This window comes from Cervus elaphus, chromosome 33 (assembly GCF_910594005.1).
Source record: "Cervus elaphus chromosome 33, mCerEla1.1, whole genome shotgun sequence".
In the NCBI taxonomy this organism is placed as follows: Eukaryota; Metazoa; Chordata; class Mammalia; order Artiodactyla; family Cervidae; genus Cervus; species Cervus elaphus.
Window position 1 is genome coordinate 8,405,819 of NC_057847.1, and position 7,000 is coordinate 8,412,818.

Below are 7,000 nucleotides of genomic sequence, written 5' to 3' on the forward strand. Positions count from 1 at the left end.
AACCAAGACCTAGTGCAGCTTACAACAAAGAAAAAGGCACCACACGTTCTTTAGAAAGTGCTATAAAAGGCTATGAACGATTGCTTCTACGAAGCAAATAGTAAAAAATACGTGTATTAGTTGCTCCGTTGTGTCCGAGTCTTTGTGACTCCATGGACTATGTAGCCTTCCAAGTTCCCCTGTCCGTGGAATTCTCTAGGCAAGAATACTGGAAGAGGTCGTCATTCCCTTCTCCAGGCGATCGTCTCAACCCAGCCGTGGAACCCAGGGCTCCTGCATTGCAGACAGATTCTTCACCACCTGAGCCACCAGGGAAGCCCAGGAAATACGTAGACCGGACTCCTATGAATAAAGACAGGTGCCATTAGAGAGAAAATAACCTACTAGGTTCATTTAGTTCTATTAGTGCGCTTCTCCTTGGGAGTGAAAAATAAGAGTACTTCTGGAGAAACTGACAAAGCTGTGATTTATCTTAATAAAAGACTTCTGATGGAGATCTTGAAACCTGTTTCCTGAAAGAAATGAGTTATAAATATATTTCTTAAGCCTGGTGGCAACGTTTCTAATGACAGAATTCATCTCCCATGCAGCTCAATGAATCCCTGTTTTGAAACAAGAGAATGAATGAAAGCGTTGAGTGCAGCAGCCATGAGGTTCCCTACCATCACAGCTCACAGTAAGGCAAGAAGGATCAAAGTAACTGTTGTCTGTCTGTTTTAGCAGTTGGTGACAATCCAGTAGATCCTGTCTTCAATTCACGTAGAACTCTTTAAGGAAGAGTGTGAAGGCCCTCAGGAAGGTCCCGTGCTTGGCGGGCGGCGTGGGGACAAGGGGGGCCGCGGTGGGGCGAAGGGGTGGGGCTGAGGCACTGGGGTGGACCGCGCAGGTGGCTCGCGGTGGGTTTGGGCCCTGGGCAGGTGGCGGGCAGGATGGGCACTCAGGGCCCCGGCTGCGCTACGCCTACGCCCGCGGGAGGCTCAGAGGACCGAGGGCCGCGGTCCGCGGCGGGCCCGAATCAGACACCTCCGGGGCCACGTGGCCCTGAGCCTGGAAGGCGAGTGGGGCGGGGGGTGGGGGTGGGCGCGGGCGCCGACAGGGGGCGGGCCTGGAGAGGCCCAGGGCGGGAGGGCGCCGAGACCTCCGCGCCCCTCACCCCAACCCCAGGCCCAGGCATGCACGGCCAGCCGGCCACTCGGGGTCCAGGAAGCCCTCCGGGGCCCCGGGCCGGGCCAGGCGGGTTCTGGCCGGGCTTGGCGGTGTGCGGAGGCCGGGCGGCGTCGGGCGGCCGCCGGGCTGCCGGCCCTGGCCGACCGGAGTCCGGTCGCAGGTCGTGCGGCTCAAGTGCAGCCCGCGGCCCTTGGAGAGGTGTGGCCGGCTGGCCTGACCGGCAGGCAAGTCAGACCGAAAGGGAGGCGCAACGCAGGGTTCTTAAGGTTCTTAAGGCGCCTGGCTGCAGCCACCTCCGTCTAGGGCCATACCACCCTGAACGCGCCAGATCTTGTCTGATCTGGGAAGCGAAGCAGGGTCTGGCCTGGTTAGTACTTGGGTGGGAGACCGCCTGGGAATACCGGGTGCTGTAGGCTTCCTGCCTCCCCTGTCCTTTAGCCCTGGCTCCCCCGGCGCGGTTGGCCGCCCCGAGCCCCACCTGCCCCTGGCCCCTCGCCCCACCTGCCCCTGGCCCCTCGCACCCGGCGCGCTCAGAGCCGTCGCCTGCCTTCCAGCCGGCCGGCCAGCCGGCCTGCCGGCGGCCCTCGAAGACAGCAGCAGCCCAACTCTTGGGTCCCCGCAGCCCCAGCCCCTCCCCCGGTGGGTGGCCGGGGCCCCGACTCCCGCCGCAGGCCTGGCTTGCCTCCGGATTTGGCTTCCAGGAAACCAGATGACAGTCGGGTCTCCATCTGGGGCTCCCTTGGCATGCCTCAGGCAATCCCGGGGGCTGCCCCAGCCCGAGCCCCAGCCTGGTACTCCCAGGCGACCGTTCGCGCGCGCGCACACACACACACACACACACACACACACACACAGACACACACACAGACACACAAAGACACACACAGAGACACACCCCGCCCAGGACAGGTGAAGAGCTGCAAAGCACAGGGAAGGGAGACTCAGAAAGAGGGGAGAGAGTCCTAGTCTGGCAGAGACCACCCTCACAACCCTCACGTTCGGTTTCAAAAGCCCCGTGGTCCAGTGAAGAACAGGGCGGATGTAGGTAGAGTGGCGGCGGCGTCAGCCAATGCACAGACAGCGAGGGCGGAGCGCGCGCAGCGAGCCTCTGACGGCGGGCGGGCGGCGTGCGACGCAGTCGGGCCCCCTACGCGCTGCGCCCGGAGCGGCGGCGGTCGGTATCGGTGCTGGAGACGGCGGCGGCGACGGTTTCGTGGCGGCCGCGCGCTGCTCTCTGAGCGGCGGGTGGTGGTGCGGCCTAGCCCCTCACTCCTGACACTTCCCCTCCCCCAGCGCACCGCGGTAAGTCGGGGGCCGGGGTGGTGGAGGCCGGAGACCGGCGGGCTCCTCCTCCACTCTGGGAGGGCGGGTGGGCGGGTGCGCGGGGCGTCCCAGGCCCTCTCGGCGCCCCAGTCTCGCGCCCTAGCGCGCACCTTCTGCCCTGGGGGAGCGGGCCCCGAGGCCTGGCCCTTGAGGCTCTGAGGAGGGATTGCTCTCTGTGGGGTCTGGGCCCGGGGCTCTGGCGGTCAAAGCCTCCCTTGAGTGAGCGTTTCTCGAGCAGGTTGGACTCCTTCATTTGCCCGGCAGTGATTAGGTGGGCAGGCCCTCTGCGGGAGCAGCGCCTTGAAACCCCGAGGGAGGGTTTCCTCAGCACTTCGCTGATCACCGTGCGGGATTGGGCTTTCTTTGTTTTGGCTTCTCCAAGGAGAGATTTGCAACCCCAGGGGAGGGTGAGTGGGTCGGGAGTTTGTGAGCTTATGAAAACTGCATCTGAGAAAACTAAGGTCATTGAATGGAGTGAAACCTTACTTTTTGTTCTCCCACGTGTCCCGCGTAAAGCCAGGCGAGAAACGGTGTGGTTTCTGGATTACTTACTCTAGGCATAAGGACCTTGGAAATTAAGTCAATTAAGTGTATGAACAATGTTTCTTGAGAATTTGGCACATTCTCTGTGTTTAGAATTGAACCGAAGTATTTTTCATTTGTGTCTTTTACCCATGAGATACTCATAACACCCCTCCCCAAGATTTAACAATCAAGAATGTCTTCAACCATTGTCAAATGTTACTTGGGAGGCAAAACTGCCTCTCAGTGAGACTGCTGCTGTACAGAGAATATTCCCAATATTTCAATAAAAGCATCTTACCTTTTAAAAAAAAAAGAAGAAGAAGAAAGAGGGAGAGAGAGACAGCAAGAGGACCACACAGATTCCCCACCCCCAGCCCCACCCCCACGCCTCCACACCCTCCCCCGTCCATCGTGGGTATGCACCCGGCCCCCAGTCGGCCTGACCACAGCCTCGCCCACCGACACCCTCACACACACACTCTCACACACTCACCCTCTGGTCTGGGGGCGGGGGCTGGGTCTTGCCTTAGGGAGCCAAGCTGAAGGGGACCTTTGAGACTTCAGCTGCGAGGAAGTCTTGGGGACCCCACGGGGGACTGCCAGCCCCAGGGCACCGCGTCCAGCCTGGGCCGCCCCAAGGGAACGCCCCCTCCCTTGGGGAAGCGGCTTCTTCCGCAGGGCCTCTCTCTGGGGTGGTCACGGTTGTGCCAGTGTGTCTGTCTCGGATCGGATGCCATCCTCTCTCCCGTGTCTGTCTCCCGTTTGCCTTCTGTCAGTCGGTCTGTCTCCCTCTGTCTGTCTCCACCTCTGTGTGTGTGTGTGTGTGTGTGTGTGTGTCCGCGCGCGTGTCTGTCTTCATCTCCCTCTCGCCGTCTGGGAGTCTGTCTCTGAACCTTCATCTCTTTCTGCCTCTGAGTCTCCTGACCCCCGGCCTCTCACAGGCGCTGTGGGTCTGGCTGTGGCTGAGGAGCTTGCGCCGGCCGGCTGTCTCCCTTGGCCTGGGTGCGTGCGAGTGTGTGTGTGTGTGTCCGTGTCCGTGCCCCTGCCTGTCGCTCGTCCGCTCTCTCAGGAAGGTCCTGTGCTTGGCGGGCGGCGTGGGGACAAGGGGGGGCCGCGGTCGGGCGAAGGGGCGGGGCTGCCGCGCTCCAGTCGCCGGCGGCGGCCGGCCCGCCCGCAAGCCAGACACCTCTGGGGCCACTTGGGCCTGAGCAGCGATCCGGAGGGGTGGGTGGGGGACCCGAGCGGGGGGCGGGCCTGGAGAGGCCCAGGGTGGGTGGGCGCCCAGACCTCCGCGCCCCTCACGCCAACCCGCAGCCCAGGCCTGCACGCCTGACCGGCCGCTCGTGGTCCCGGCAACCCTCCGGGCCCCCGGGCCGGGCCAGGCTTGCTTGCCAGGGCGGCGGTGTGCGGGGACGGGGCGGCGTCGGCCGGGCTGCCGGGCCTGGCCGGCCCGAGTTCGGTCGTTGGTCGTGCGGCTCAAGTGCAGCGCGCGCCCCGTGGAAAGGTGCGGCCCGGGCCGGCTCGACCGGCACGTCAGAGCGAGAGGGAGGCGCAGCGCAGGGCTTTGAAGGCGCCTGGCGCCAGCCGCCTCCCTCTGATGAGATCATACCACCCTGAACGGGCCAGATGTCTTCTGATCTGGGAAACTAAGCAGGGTTAGTTAGTACTTGGATGGGAGACCCCCTAGTAGTTAGGAGCTCCAGGCTTTTGCACAAAGTAGACGACAAGCCAACGTATAGGTGATGAAACGTTTATCGTGAAAAATCCAATGAAACCTGAATTCGAAGATGGTTTATGGCATAGAAGCAAGTGTTTTCCATTAGGTTCCCCCCTCCCCCCGAATTAACTTGCATGATGGTTTCCCATTAGCATAATGCTTAGTTTTTATTCCTTCTTTCCTTGTCTGTATCCATCTTTTTGCATCATCATGTGGTGCCTTATTGGCATAATTTTCCGCCTTTTTTCTTTTTTGTAACTTTTCGAAAAAGGACTTCTTAGGCATTAACATACTGATATGTCCATAAGGGGGAAAGACTTCTTCCCTACAACTGCATTGAAAAAATTTGAACTTAAGAAAATCTGTTTTAATGTAGCAGAATTATTATTTTATCTTTCCAATCTAGCATTTGTGAAATCCTTAACTGCTGATAAGTGTTCAGGCTTCCCTGGTGGCTCAGCTGGTGAAGAATCCACCTGGCATGCAGGAGACCTGGGTTCCATCCCTGGGTTGCAGAGACCCCCTGGAGAAGGGAACGGCTACCCACTCTAGTATTCGGGCCTGGAGAATTCCACGGACTGTATAGTCCCTGCGTTCGCAGAGTCAGACATGACTGAGCGACTTTCACGGGTCACCAACAACGGTTCAGCCTGAAATAAGAACTTTCAAACATCTTTGAACGCAGACGCTCTTAACTTATTTTCCCTCTGGGATCAATATCCTGCATTTACTTTCAGGTTACGTATACACAATAGGCACAGAACTCTCTTATTGTGTCTTTTATTTGCATATAAATTAACAGCCTAGCAAATTTAAAATAGAAACACTAAAGACAGTGTTGCGCAGAGCAATCTCTGTTAAATGCCCCATTATCTCACTGAAGTTCCTATACACATGCAGGGACTGAAGGAGGACAGGAAGATGGCAGAAGAGCAACCCGCGAGCCACTGCTGTGTCTGTGCACATCAACTACAGACTGCAAGGTAAGGACCGTATTTTACATAAATAGAAACACAGTTACAATTCAGATTTCCGTTTTAAGTTGCCTCCATAATTGGTTTGCAATAGCAACAGATTCTCCCCTTTCTTCATAGCCATACGCCAACACGTATCATTTTTAAAAATCTATTAATGTCAGACAAAACCATCACAATGCTTCAGGAGTGACTTCAAGAAAACTCCAGTCAAGTCACAGTACTCAGGCAGGTGGGTTTAATAAACAAGTCCTAGGTAGATATCAATCCACCTCAAAGTGGGCAGTAATGTTGGAACACATCTAGGATTTCCTTTTTAAACACACGCTCCAAGGAAAGCAGTACTGAATTTACCAGAGGAACGGTGAAAAGAGGACATCACTGGAAGGGAGTTTACACAGCCAGTCTGGCCCTGCGGTCTGACGCTGGGGTAGCATCTGTCTGCTCGCTTGGCCCCTGTGTCCCTCGGGGAGGACACGGGCTCGGGAGTGCAGAACAGTGTCATCACTAGGACTGCCCGGAGCTGCTGCGAACATCCGGAAAGTTGCACTTGAAGAGTTCTTTAGAGGGCTTCCCTGGTCATCCAGTGGCTGCTCCCAATGCAGGGGCCTGGGTTCCATCTCTGGCCAGTGAACTAGATCCCATACACTGCAAGTAAGAGTTTGCACGCCACAATTAAAGATCCCATGTGTGGCAACCAAGACCTAGTGCAGCTTACAACAAAGAAAAAGGCACCACACGTTCTTTAGAAAGTGCTATAAAAGGCTATGAACGATTGCTTCTACGAAGCAAATAGTAAAAAATACGTGTATTAGTTGCTCCGTTGTGTCCGAGTCTTTGTGACTCCATGGACTATGTAGCCTTCCAAGTTCCCCTGTCCGTGGAATTCTCTAGGCAAGAATACTGGAAGAGGTCGCCATTCCCTTCTCCAGGCGATCGTCTCAACCCAGCCGTGGAACCCAGGGCTCCTGCATTGCAGACAGATTCTTCACCACCTGAGCCACCAGGGAAGCCCAGGAAATACGTAGACCGGACTCCTATGAATAAAGACAGGTGCCATTAGAGAGAAAATAACCTACTAGGTTCATTTAGTTCTATTAGTGCGCTTCTCCTTGGGAGTGAAAAATAAGAGTACTTCTGGAGAAACTGACAAAGCTGTGATTTATCTTAATAAAAGACTTCTGATGGAGATCTTGAAACCTGTTTCCTGAAAGAAATGAGTTATAAATATATTTCTTAAGCCTGGTGGCAACGTTTCTAATGACAGAATTCATCTCCCATGCAGCTCAATGAA

The 7,000-nt window shown here is 56.6% G+C and overlaps 1 pseudogene; it reads left to right on the forward strand.

Moving 5' to 3' along the window:
• Positions 1-1,464: 1,464 nt before the first annotated feature.
• On the forward strand, positions 1,465-1,583 carry LOC122688760 (annotated as a pseudogene).
• The last annotated feature ends 5,417 nt before the right edge of the window (positions 1,584-7,000 follow it).